Below are 14,257 nucleotides of genomic sequence, written 5' to 3'. Positions count from 1 at the left end.
AAAAATGTGTTGACTAAGGTGGAAAACCCCTTTAATTATTAAGTAAAAGCTGATTTGTTGACTATTCTATGGTAGGATTCACTGATCATATCCTATATGCAAAATTGTAAATAGCCATTCCGAAAAATAAGAATGATCACACTCGTCCTATCCAGATTATTTTTGGACCATCATTGGCATGGTTTGATATTTCTATTTCTAAACTTCCCCAAACAGATCTGAAAATAAAGAATAAAGGACAGAAGAGCGAGTGATTAGCAACCGCCTACACGAATCCACTGCATAATGACTGAGTGCTCACGGAGATATGTTTAGACAAGAAATTCTCGCGTCTCTTAAAGGGAATCTGTCACCGAAAGTTGGCGGCCTATCTAAATGGCCTGTGTCCGGTCCAATGGGCGGTATTTCTTCTTTTTTTCTCCACCCCATCCGTGGAAGCCGTCCACGATCTTTTCCGGAATTCTAGTAGTTCTACTCCATAGTTTGCGCGTGCGCAAAGCAATCTTGCTTCGCGCACACGCAGTATGCTTTGCCCAACTGCGCGCAAAGCCAAAAATCATTACTGCGCATGCGCCAGTACACTATGTCACGGAAGCATTTTGCTGTGTTCCGGGACATAGTGTACCGACGCATGCGCAGTAATGATTTTCGGCTTTACCCGCAGTTGGGCAAAGCATACTGTGCATGTGCGAAACAAGATTGTTTTGCGCACGTGTGAACTATTGAGTAGAACTATTAGAATTCTGGAAAAGATCGCGGACGGGTGCCATGGATGGAGTGGAGAAAAAAAGAAGAAACACCGCCCATCGGACCGGACACAGGCCATTTACATTGGCCGCCAACTACCGGTGACAAATTCCCATTAAGGAAAAAAAAATGGTTTTAATGAAAACCAAAATAAATTGGTAGATTTATTATAAGAGCAGAAATATGACCTTGGCACATACCACAAAATAGTTGTAATATAGTAGGAAGAAATCTGTTCAATCTGCCGGTGGGAGTCCACCACCATTCATGTTCTCCTCCATACACAAGCAAATGTATCACCGCTGGGTAAAGGAAATATTTAGCCACTGATCTGAAAATTTCTACAAGTACAATTACAATCCCAGGAAAACAATTGAATATGAATTTTGTGGCATTTCCTCCAGGTTACTGTATTTAGGCTGCTTTATATAAGAAAAAAGCAATGCTACCCCAATTGCCCCTCTACAAAAGTAATAGAGCCTTGTTACTGCCACCTCCTACAAAACAAAAGGTTTAAAGCGAACCTGTCAGCAGGATTTTGCTACAGGCATTGTCAGGTTGGCTGTATTAAACTGATTAAAATGATACCTGGGGTAAAGAAATCCGTCTTGTAGTTCTTGTGTATTTAGTGTTAGAAGTTTTCAGTTAATGATTTGCAAGTGCTCCAGGGCGGGACTGTAGGCAGAGTCTTATCTTCCTGCTCTAAGGCAGAGAAACCACGGAAAGACTCTGACCACAGGCCGCCCCGAAGCACAAATATGGGCAGCACGGTGGCTCAGTGGTTAGCACTGCAGCCTTGCAGCGCTGGGGTCCTGGGTTCAAATCCCACCAAGGACAACATCTGCAAGGAGTTTGTATGTTCTCCCCGTGTTTGCGTGGGTTTCCTCCGGGCACTCCGGTTTCCTCCCACACTCCAAAGACATACTCATAGGGAATTTAGATTGTGAGCCCTATCGGGGACAGTGATGATAATGTGTGCAAACTGTAAAGCGCTGCGGAATATGTTAGCGCTATATAAAAATAAAGATTATTAATATTATAAATATGTTCCTCATCACAGAGACAGACTGTTTGTGCTTCTGGGTGGTCTGTGGGCAGGATTATCCTTGGTCTTTCCTTGGGTTCTCTGGCTTAGAACAGGAAGATAAGACTCTGCCTACAGTCTCGCCCTGGAGCACAGGCATAACATTAACTGAAAACTTCTACCACTGATTACACAAGAACCACAAGTCAGATTTCTTAACCCCAGGTATCATTTTAATCAGTTTAACACTGCCAACTTGACAATGCCTGTAGTTTACTTAGCTAAATCTTGCTGACAGGTTCGCTTTAAGTTCTATTCTCCCATCCATTACTTTACACACTTAGATGCTGTAGTGTCAGTACCAGAATCTTAAGAAAAGTGTAGAGATACATCAAACTGACAAAAAAGGACAAAACTATCAATTTTATTATGCATTTCCTGAATAACAGAGGACTGGCCAAATGTAGATTTCCAAGGAAAAATTCCCATAAATTGTAATTTCATGTTGATTACAAAGACCATATATAATTGTGTATCTGAATACCAAGTTCTATGGGTATAATCAAGTAATTAATGGGCTTAACATTGATGGCCTATCCTTAGAATTGGTCATTAATGTCTGATCGATGGGGATTCGACCCCCGGCACCCTCGACAATCAGCTTTTTCCTATGTTGGTGGTGGCTGGAACTGCTCAGTTACGGAGTTGCACAGCACAGCTCCAACAATGGAATAGTGGCCGTAGCCGGGTGCTACACATGTATCCCCTATTCATTTGAATAGCGATCGAGTGTGCAGTCCCTTGCCGCGGCCACTATACAGTCAAAGGAGCTGTGCAGATCAATAACTGAGCAGTTCCTGCAGCCGACGACACCGGCAACAGCTGACACCCCTCCATCTATCAGATCTAAGGATAGGCTATCAATGTTGAAATCCCATATAACCACTTTAAAGGCTTGATTTGGGATTTCAGATGAGGAGATGGAGTAGCTTAAAGAAAATCAAAACATCTGCCTATATTTCGTGGACACCTTACCAAAATGAATAATGATCATATTTTCATCCTTTACCATGAGAACCCTCATGCCAAGAGTCAGGCAGATAGTCAGATAATAAATACATATACCATTATATTTAAAGCAATCCTATAAAAATCACTAATAGGATATGGTGGACTGTAAGCAACCTGGCAGATGACAGGTGTTTGCTTTCTGTCAGAATCAAAGATGAATAGAGAAACATGAATTTGGTTCTGTACATATGATTGTAAATCACCTGTTCAATGGTGATTTCCATTTGCTGAGAGTTACTGCTGAGAGAGGGAGGGGAAGCTGCTTTATTGACAGTCTGGACACAGTCGTACATTCTGAAATTCTAATAAGGTAAGTTTTGGATTGATTTTGTGTGTTTGCAGCCTATTCTAATAATCAATTTAATGATTGTGTGATTTTTTTTAGCTTTCTTAATCTAAAATGATTCATTTAACCACATGTAAATAATTAATATTTTAAAGTTACAGTATGTGTCTTTTATATACACAGTGTTTCCCATCAGAGTTAAGCACAAGGGCAAAGCAATTGAAGTCTAGAGATAAGGGTATTGATCAGAACATCGAGGACAGAATGTAAGAAAATCTATACGCACACTATTGTTTTGGCTTCAGTGTACATCCCTTTATGTTTGGGTATTTTGCGGTAATGTACAAATAACCTTGATCACAACAATTGTCTACCAACTATCGTCAAGCAAATCACATCCATTAAAATAAGATTATGCACAGCAGAGTCAAATTTAATTTCTAAAAGCAGGAACAAGACTACTTAAATTCTTACTTAAAACAATACTTAATGGATTCTATGAGAGATGCTGGGTTTAATGTGTATACACATTTAAAGAGATATTACAAGTTTACCTTCACTACACCAAACCCTACTAATTTCCATAATGTCTTTGTGATGTATTCCCATATTGCTATATCATACTTTGACTTATAAAATGCTGTTCATTTTTTTCTGCTCCGTTGAGGCTTCAGGGAAATTAAGGGGGTTTTCCACTACAGAACATCCCCATTCTAATTAACTGAGGACCTGAATTAAAATAAAAACAATCTACACTCATCTCCTACAGCAGAATCATTCAATTCATTGTTGTGTCACATGCCGCCTGCAGCCAATAAGCTGCCACTTGTCAACTTCAGCTCATCAAAATTCTGTTAGGGAAGATGTCTGCTCTGATGGAATCGTAAAGGCTGCAGTTGACTAGTGCCTGATTATTGGCTGTGGCCCACAAATAACATCTCTGCAGAGAACAAAGTTGCTGCCTGCAGGAGGTGAGTATAGATTTTTTTATTTTTAATAATGTCTGGAATTAATCAAGCTAGACAACCCCCTTGAAGATCTCATTGCTCCTTTGGAGTTTGGGGTAAGTTAGATACCCATTGTGGTTCCAATATTTCTTACTGCAAGAATAGTGTAATTGGAACCATAATGGGCACCCATTTTACCCCATAATAATAGAGTCCACTGAGATTCCTTTAACAAAATACCTGTCAGTAGCTATTTCAAGGTGGCCACCAGAATTCATATTGTGTGTAAATCGCGGAATGCATTCTTATTTTTCTCGACGGAGGGGTGCTGTAAAACAATTCTATTAACCTGTTTAGCAAATTAAATTCCTTCCTTACTATTTTTACTGTACACAGCTTAAAAAGGTGTAAATGATGGAGCATATTGTACAGCTTCCAGTGAAAATGATTGCACTGCTTTCAACATAGAATCCAAATCAGTGTATTCATAGAGTTTTAGTAATTGCAATAATTCACAATGAGGCACATATGACCCCACTGTGGCTTTTAATCTACTTCTGAACATGACTTAAGCAAAAAAAATTGAAAAACATGAAGTCAGAATGTCTTTCAAGATTAGAAAACTACGTCATATTCAAATAATGAAGAAAGCAGTTTTTTTTTCATTGCAATACTTGTGGATTCTTGCTCTATAGATCTGAACTGCAACTCACTATGGTCTTAATTAAATAAAAATGAATCTTAGAAATGAAAGAAAAGCTTTATGTGTTTCAAAGGAGGTTGGGAATTTTTGTATGGTCAAAGGAATAATCTTAATATTGCCTCATACAAAAGCATTAGCATTATTGTGTTACATGGTGTCCTGTCCTTCTGATCAAAAGTGCTAGGTCATTACCGTCATGCCATAATAAAACCATATGGACTTGAGTCCATCATCAAAGTCTATCAACCAAGTGTCAGGATTCAGGGGCCAAAGGGAAAATTCAACAAAAGGTCTTGACTGTCCTAATGCCCCCTCTGAAACCCAGATAGAATGTTCAGATGTTCCAGAGGTGGACCTTTTCCATCTAAAGACATTGTAGCCAAGACAAGAATTGTTTGCACCCTTCGGCATGCAGTACCTCTACAGTTATACCCCTGCACTCACTATGCATGTCTACAATCCATAAATTAACGTCATGGATAAACCAAGGAACCCAGTTTCCTTTAGAGAAATTTTACTAGACCATTATCTCCTAAATGGTTTGCACCTCCTTTAAGAAACATTTCCGAACTTCTGACAGTTTGGTTAAGACCTCTCCGCACACAGGTGGTCAAATGCTATTAAGTGCCATAGAGTAAAAGCCAATCATCCCGTAATCCTCCATTCTGCTTCTCTGTGAAGCTGTTCATTCAATTATCGGATTTTTACCTGCCTTTGGCCACCTGGGTGCGGATGACGTCTTTCCACTATGTTCATCCATGGACAGATTACATTTTGAAACTCTGGGGAGACATATAAACACTAAAAGCCAGCAATCCGACCTCTCGTATTCAAGAATTATAATCCCTTTAGCATTTAATGAGTCGCCTCTCGAAAATTAAATGAACATAGAAATGTACAGTAATAGCCAAGTAAGTGACTGTTACTTGAAGTGAATGATTACAGCAGAAGGTCAGGCTAAAAGTCCAACATTGGGTTAATCCATTCCAAAAACAATGTGAAAAATGCATAAATCATGAGCTAAGACCCGTTATTGATAAAGGAATTCATTAGATTAAATACATATAGGCTTATGTATACGTAACTTCTATCAGTCATATATACACTCACTGGCCACTTTATTAGGTACACCATGCTAGTAACGGGTTGGACCCCCTTTTGCCTTCAGAACTGCCTCAATTCTTCGTGGCAGAGATTCAACAAGGTGCTGGAAGCATTCCTCAGAGATTTTGGACCATATTGACATGATGGCATCACACAGTTGGCGCAGATTTGTCGGCTGCACATCCCTGATGCGAATCTCCCGTTCCACCACATCCCAAAGATGCTCTATTGGATTGAGATCTGGTGACTGAGGAGGCCATTTGAGTACAGTAAACTCATTGTCATGTTCAAGAAACCAATCTGAGATGATTCGAGCTTTATGACATGGCGCATTATCCTGCTGAAAGTAGCCATCAGATGTTGGGTACATTGTGGTCATAAAGGGATGGACATGGTCAGCAACAATACTCAGGTAGGCTGTGGCGTTGCAACGATGCTCAATTGGTACCAAGGGGCCCAAAGAGTGCCCAGAAAAAATTCCCCACACCATGACACCACCACCACCAGCCTGAACCGTTGATACAAGGCAGGATGGATCCATGCTTTCATGTTGTTTACGCCAAATTCTGACCCTACCATCCGAATGTCGCAGCAGAAATCGAGACTCATCAGACCAGGCAACGTTTTTCCAAACTTCTACTGTCCAATTTTGATGAGCTTGTGCAAATTGTAGCCTCAGTTTCCTGTTCTTAGCTGAGAGGAGTGGTACCCAGTGTGGTCTTCTGCTGCTGTAGCCCATCTGCCTCAAAGTTCGACGCACTGTGCGTTCAGAGATGCTCTTCTGCCTACCTTGGTTGTAACGGGTGGCAATTTGAGTCACTGTTGCCTTTCTATCAGCTCGAACCAGTCTGCCCATTCTCCTCTGACCTCTGGCATCAACAAGGCATTTCCGGCCACAGAACTGCCGCTCACTGGATTTTTTTTCTTTTTCGGACCATTCTCTGTAAACCCTAGAGGTGGTTGTGCGTGAAAATCCCAGTAGATCAGCAGTTTCTGAAATACTCAGACCAGCCCTTCTGGCACCAACAATCATGCCACGTTCAAAGGCACTCAAATCACCTTTCTTCCCCATACTGATGCTCGGTTTGAACTGCAGGAGATTGTCTTGACCATGTCTACATGCCTAAATGCACTGAGTTGCCGCCATGTGATTGGCTGATTAGAAATTAAGTCTTAACACACAGTTGGACAGGTGTACCTAATAAAGTGGCCAGTGAGTGTAGACCACGCTTAATGGCGTACTAAGCCATGTTCTCACATAAGGTAAACTGAATAGTTTTTTCTGGTGTATTTTTTTTGTGCAGGACATCTAAGAGTTTAAGCAAAGTGGAATTAATTTCATGAAAACTCAACTTAAGTACATTGTGCGTTTAAAGGTGTTATCGAACTACAGAACAAAGTAAACTCACATCAGCTCACTGGATCCAGGTAATCAGTAGTAGTAATCAGGTGAGAAGATGTAATGTCTCTTAGATATAGGTGAGAAGATGTGACGTCTCGTAGATACAGGTGGGAACTAGATGTGATGTCTGATAAATACAGGAGAGAAGATGTGATGTCTCACAGATACAGGTGAGAATGTGATGTCCTATAGATACAGGTGAGAAGATCTGATGTCTCATTGTTAGAGGTGAGAATATGTGATGTCTCGTAGATACAGGTGAGAAGATGTGATGTCTGATAGATACACTTGAGAAGATGTGTTGTCTCATAGATTCAGGTGAGAAGATGTGTTGTCTGATAGATACAGGTGAGAACATGTGACGTTAGAGGTGAGAATATGTGATGTCTCTTAGATGCATGTGAGAAGATGTGATGTCTCACAGATACAGGTGAGAAGATGAGATGTCTCATAGATACAGGTGAGAAGATGTGTTGTCTGATAGATACAGATGAGAAGACCTGATGTCTCATTGTTAGAGGTGAGAATATGTGATGTCTCATAGATGCATGTGAGAAGATGTGATGTCTGATAGATACATTTGAGAAGACTTGATGTCTCATAGATGCAAGTGAGAAGATGTGATGTCTCATAGATACAGGTGAGAAGATGTGATGTCTCATAGATTCAGGTCAGAAGATGTGATGTCTCACAGATACAGGTGAGAAAATGTGATTTCTCATAGACACAGGTGAGAATATGTGATGTCTCATAGATGCATGTGAGAAGATGTGATGTCTGATAGATACATTTGAGAAGACTTAATGTCTCATAGATGCAAGTGAGAAGACCTGATAGATAGAGGTGACAATATGTGATGTCTCATATCTATCTACAGGTGAGAACATCAGATCGCGCTTATCACATTACGTTATGCGTGTAGCAATGATCTGGTCACTGAGTGTCAGCATGGTATTGCATTAATTTTGGGTAGCTGTATAGAAGTGTTATTTGAGCACTGTATGATTTGATCATTTTTACACTGTATGTGTGACACCCCAGAGTCCGGTTGTCACAGTGACATTGCCTCCCTCTAAGAGGTGAAGTCATGCTTGGAGGCAGAAGGGGGCCCCCATGCTAGGTAACATAGATTAAATCACAACTCCTGCTGCAGGTCAGAAAAGGGAGCTGCTTTGTAAATTCTGGCCAGGAGAGGGGGTTGGTGAGTCAGCTAGAAGTGAGCTGAGGGAGTTGTCATGGAAACGAGAGCAGCTGTGAGCTGAGAGAAAATGACAAGGCAGTTAAACGTGAGGTAAAAAGATCTTTCTGGAAGATCCTGTCAGTTCAGGAGAGGGAGCTGATCTGTGAGGAGTTCAAGACAGGGAGCTGATCTGTGAAGAGGGAACGGACATGAGCAGAGACAGAGAGGTTCTGGGGAAGCTAAAAACTGCATATAGCAGACCCCAGAGTGGAGCGCTAATAGAGAGAAAAGGGACGTCAGAGTCCTTGGTGGTCAGGAGCTGTATGTCCTGACCGCTGAATCTGAAAGTACAGGGGATTGTAAATTCCTGTGCGAGACTGAACACCTGAGAGCATGGCAATGGATAAGAAGCCCGGGGCTGACGGTGAAAAGGACGGTACCCATGGAATAGGCTCATGCTGACAGCCGTACAGGTTAATGAAATCATCATGCAATTGAGGGTCGCAGCTTAGGCCTCTTTCACACTTCCGTTTTTGACCATCAGTCAAAATCCGCCAGGTTTTGAAAAAAACGGATCCGCCATTTTTTTTTGCGGATCCGTTTTTTTCCCCATTGAGTTGCATTACTGGCAGATCTTGACGGATGGGCATCCGTTGGATCCGTTTTTGTGAGGATCCTCTAAATTTTTTTCGTGCGCCGGCACGCTTGGACGGACCATAAAACTTTTTTTTGTTGTTGGATCCGCATTTTCCATTGCGCATGCCCGGAGAAAGGAAGTCAGGGAGAAAATTAACCCTGAAATCCTTTCTGGAGGACAAAGAATTCTCTCTCTCTCTCTTTCTCCTTCCCGGCCAGCGGTTCTTTTAAAATTCGATCCATCACAAAACGGATCCTGTGGCATCCATTCATATCAGTTAGGGAACGGATCCGTTTTCTTCCTTTTTGGCGGATTTTAACTGACACAAAAAACTGAAGTGTGAAAGAGGCCTTAACTATAAACAGCGGAGACCCACACACAAAGCGCAGAAGGAAGGTCCTAAACCCCCACCTGGCAAGGTGGATCCCCTGAATGTCTCCAGGCGAGCCAGACTCATTCCATCACCTGTATGTGGTACTCCGGATTGCAACCAATTGCCAGTAAAAGGTAAAGAAACTGCACCTCTCTGTGTCCTCTCATTTCTCTGCACCCAACGTTCACAGCCATTTTGACTATTAATTTAACATCTTTGCCCTGGGACTACAGCCCTACCTGTGGAGAGCTATTTTCACCTCTGCTGCGACACACCAACAGTCTCAGGGGAACATCACCGCAGCGCTGGTCACCTCTGACCAGAATACCACAGGTGGCGTCACGTATTTAACCATCTATAAACTTTATCTTCATTTTTACCACATCTAACAACATCACAAACAACTTTTCCCCTTCCCCTATTTTATTATTCAATGGATGCCCCAGGGCCACGGATCGGGTCACCGCCGCCGTGACACCGTCCCCCATTTCAATCGACGGTACCGAGTACCCCACAGCCCTGCTCACCGCGCGCTCTCTCACGCCGCGCGCGTGGGGCGCTCCATATGCAAAGGAAGGAAGACCCCAACAGAAGGCAATGCACAAATCACCATCTAATGTGACACTGAGCGAGGCTAGTGCCTGTGGCGCTACTGTGTGCATGGACATTCAAAGAAAAAGAAGTAAATTTCAAGAACTTAAAAATTAACGTCATAATGAACCTACAGGCGTCGTCTGAAGAAGAGATGAGAAGTGGCTCCCTCCCCTGACAATACATTCCCATAATGTGGAGTTCAGCATTTAACAAGTCGATGGAATGATGTGACGTCAATTCCCGACAAGGTTCAGATCACTTTCGGATCATATTCGTAAATGCTTCTCAGAGTCTAAAGTGCGCGGGTAATTGCACGTCTGCTTTAAGCCTTTCTCCACTAAGTAAGAAAGTCAGTTAATGGATAAATGGGCTCGCTAACAGGGGTAGTGCTTAAGTAATCTTTAGCGAGGATTTAGATGTGACAGCTGCACAGACTGAGACAGAATAGTGCAAATTACTGTGTAGTGGAGAAAACTACAACTCTTAGCAAACCCTACAGCTTGAGGACTTTGTAAAGCCAAAGATAACCCATTGTGATATCACAATGAGGTGTAAAAAATGGCTTTATCAACATTTGTATAAGTGCATGGCAAGGTGTGCACCACCTTATATCGGAGCCCCTCCATATGTTGTGCTGCCATTTAGTAAAGCACCATACCGAAGTGTCCTACAAAATGGGGACTGCATAATAATATGTGTTGTAGTTTGCTAAGCTGAAAACTCTTCTTAAATTAAAAGGTAGAATGAGTAAAAAAAAACAGTGGCCAGAGTAAGAATTACAAGATTTCTAATTTTGTTTTTAATTAAAAATGAAAAAAAAAACCCACAAAAACACTAGTCCATGTCCTTATTATCTCCCGCCTCGACTACTGCAACCTCCTACTCTCTGGCCTCCCCTCTAGCACTCTGAAACCACTCCAATCCATCCTACACGCTGCTGCCCGACTAATCCACTTGTCTCCCCGCTATTCCCCAGCCTCTCCTCTCTGCCAAGTCCTTCATTGGCTTCCTATCATCCAGAGGCTCCAGTTCCAAACCCTATGACATACAAAGCCATCCACAACCTGTCTCCTCCATACATCTATGACATGGTCTTCCGGTACTTACCCACACGTAACCTTTGATCCTCTCAATATCTCCTTCTCTACTCCCCTCTTATCTCTTCTTCCCACAACTGCATACAAGACTTCTCTCATGCTTCCCCCATACTCTGGAACTCTGTACCCCAACACATCAGACTCTCGCCTACCATGGAAACCTTCAAAAAGAACCTGAAGACCCACCTCTTCCGACAAGCCTACAGCCTGCAATGATCCTCAGTCTACTGAACCGCCACACAACCAGCTCTACCCTCTCCTAGTGTATCCTCACCCATCTCGTGTAGACTGTGAGCCCTTGCGGGCAGGGTCCTCTTTCCTTCTGTACTTGTGTGTGTCTTGTATTTCTCATGTTCATTGTACTTGTCTTTATTTGCCCCTTTTCACATGTAAAGTGCCATGGAATAAATGGGGCTATAAAATTGTATAATAATAATGATAATAATAAAAAAGAAAAACTGCTAAATATTTTAAAAAATAGATGGAAAACAAAAATCTGATTTAAACATTAGGTTATTTTTTGATGACACATTCTTCTCTTTTTCCAAAATGTAAATCAATCTCTAAATAATAATAAAAAAAATAACATATTTAATATTGCTACATGTATAACTGTCAGGACAAATTACATTTAATATTTGTTCGATAAGGTGAACTTAAAAAAAAGAGAAAATGTCAAAATTGCAGTTTTTTTATCACTTTCTCCAAAAACCAAAAAATTTAATAAAAAGAAATCAGAAAATCATTTCAACCCCAAAAGGGTAACAACAAAAACTACAATTTTACTGGCAAAATAAAGATTATTCTAATTCCTTACCTGCTCGACAAGCAGAGTGGGGACAGACAAGGCAATAATCACAGACAAGGCGGTGAACCAGCGTCTTACTTAACCTGCGAATGTTCCCATAATGAAATTAGCCTAACGGAGACGCAGGAGCTTCAGTGCATCTGAACAATACCATTATTTTGACTCTCTCGACACAAGCTGAGGCGGATAATCAGGTCTTGGCAGAGGTTAATGTTGTACCATTCCTACTAAGAAACTGGCTTGGGATGTAGATTTATGCAGAATTCTTCTTCTTATCAACACCGTGTGTTTGTCAGACCCGGAAAGTAAAGAAAAAGAAAAAAAATTCAAATTGTACAATCTGGTAGAAACTTTGCGGAATCGGTTTTCAAGGTTAATAGATATTGAACCCACCATGATGCCTAATGAAGCAGCGATTTCATTCGGGAGAGAAGGAGCTAAATCCGTCTCATAAATTTAATAAGAACGCAACATAATGCCATGTATGAGCGCCGCAATGCCATTTTTGTTGCGTCTGCTTTGTATTCTCAGCTCATTGACGATGATAATAATATCTAAGGCGCTAGCAAAATAGCAGAAAAATGGCCGCCATATTAACAACCAGTAAAAAAAAAAATAGGCAAAGCGTGAGAAACGGTGCAGGAACCGCAACACTAGATGTCTCCAAAGAGTCCATAGAAAACACAAAGCTAGCTATGTGGCCGCTAAATAAAGCAAATATTGGTCTAATTATTGCCTTATAGGCATAAAATTATATAACTGTGGTTTTTTGTTTTGGGCAGATTCAATTGGTTAGGATGGAGGATTGGATTTGATGCAAAAAAGCCCCCGATTGCCGGAAAAATAAATTTCTTATGCCCTCAAAGGTTCATAGACAGAGAAGGAGTTAAAAAATACTAAAATACACAATACTCACCTGTCCTAGGACCTCACTCATGGGTGTAACTACAATAGGTGCAGGGGTTGCAATCACACCTGGGCCCTGGAACCTAAAGGGCCCAAGAAGTCCCTTTAACCTGTATAAAAAGACCAAGACTTGCAATAATTGGGGGCACTGTTGGAGCTTTTTCATTGGTGCCCTTGGTCTTCAAGTTACGCCACTGAACTTATACTTCCTCCATCGCAGCTCCCGTTTCTATATGCCGGGTTTTTAGCTCTTCTAGTGCTCCTTCCAGCTCTGAGTTTAGTGAATGGTTTCACACGATCATGTGAGGGGGGGGATGGGAATGACACATCATTGACATCAATGATGTGCTTCGCCCCCTTAATTAAGGTCAATTACTCACCTTAAATCCTCAGACATCCGATATTTTCACATACGAAAAAAATCGGTCCGATTACTCTGATCTTGCTCTGGTCAGAGATTGATACGAGTGTCATTCAATTTTCTCATACATGGAGGAATGAAAAAAAAAATTCTCCACCCTCTCGATTATGACAATCCATAAAAATCGGATGTCATCCATGTGCGGTCTGATTTTTTTCACGGATCCATAGACTTGCATTGCTGATTTCGATTATACCCTCGGATCAAAATCAGACATGTCTCTGATATTTTCTAATGACCACTTGGTCAAAAAATGAACACGTGAATGGTCCCACAGACTATCACAGGTATGAGAGGTGCAGAATCGGGAAATGTGAAGGAGGCGGCGGCGGCATAAGGATAGGTGAATATAAAGTGTTTTATTATTTAACCCCATCGTACCCCTCGCCAATTTTGTTTGATTCTTATAAATGAAATTCAAAACATTTTTGAAACCCAAATTTTTGGCAAATTCAATTCAAAACAGGTCATTTGGCTCATCTCTAACTTCCATGCAGAACGACAGTGATAGTAAATTCCTAGACTTGTAATTACTAATAATTTTAGTAAATTCTATTTCATTTTCAACATTTTTTGCCATGGAAATATAAATTACACCAGTGAGTTATACGATGAGTAAAATTCTATGCTGTTTTTTTTTTAAATTAACGACAATCGTTGAAGCTTCAGCTCCTGATTAGTTCATCCCTTCTGTTGTCCCCAGGAGAATTAATTGCTGTACACCCAGGCTCAGGTTCTGATTGTAAACCCCCAACTGTTCTCCTTCGGGAAGCGTTTGAAGCCTGTTGTCCTATTGTCTTTAGGTTGTAAACTGTGAATCTATCAAGAGGGGGGGGTGAATAATATTAACGGCAATTATGGACTCGCTTGTTGGACCCACTGCAAAGAAAAGATTTCTAAAGGGGAATTAGTCGTGTTCCAAAATATTAGCTCATATCTTTCCTCATCTGTCCTAAT

The 14,257-nt window shown here is 41.2% G+C and overlaps 1 protein-coding gene across 17 annotated transcripts in view; it reads right to left on the bottom strand.

The window, feature by feature from the left end:
* Nucleotides 1–14,257, bottom strand: part of CADPS (calcium dependent secretion activator) — a 482,209-nt gene that overhangs the window by 376,022 nt on the left and 91,930 nt on the right. The window contains exon 1 of one of the 17 annotated variants that reach the window (XM_073569799.1): nt 11,983–12,000. The exons of the other annotated variants lie outside the window; for them this stretch is intronic. The gene's annotated coding sequence lies outside the window, so the exon portion shown is untranslated. Of the gene's footprint in view, nt 1–11,982; nt 12,001–14,257 lie in introns of those variants that run through there. 17 annotated transcript variants of the gene reach the window in all.

This window comes from Dendrobates tinctorius, unplaced genomic scaffold (genome assembly GCF_039654945.1).
Source record: "Dendrobates tinctorius isolate UK_male_01 unplaced genomic scaffold, ASM3965494v1 ptg000027l, whole genome shotgun sequence".
Lineage (NCBI taxonomy): Eukaryota > Metazoa > Chordata > Amphibia > Anura > Dendrobatidae > Dendrobates > Dendrobates tinctorius.
Note: the sequence above shows the minus strand (reverse complement) of the source record. Positions and strands in the feature narration are given on the sequence as shown.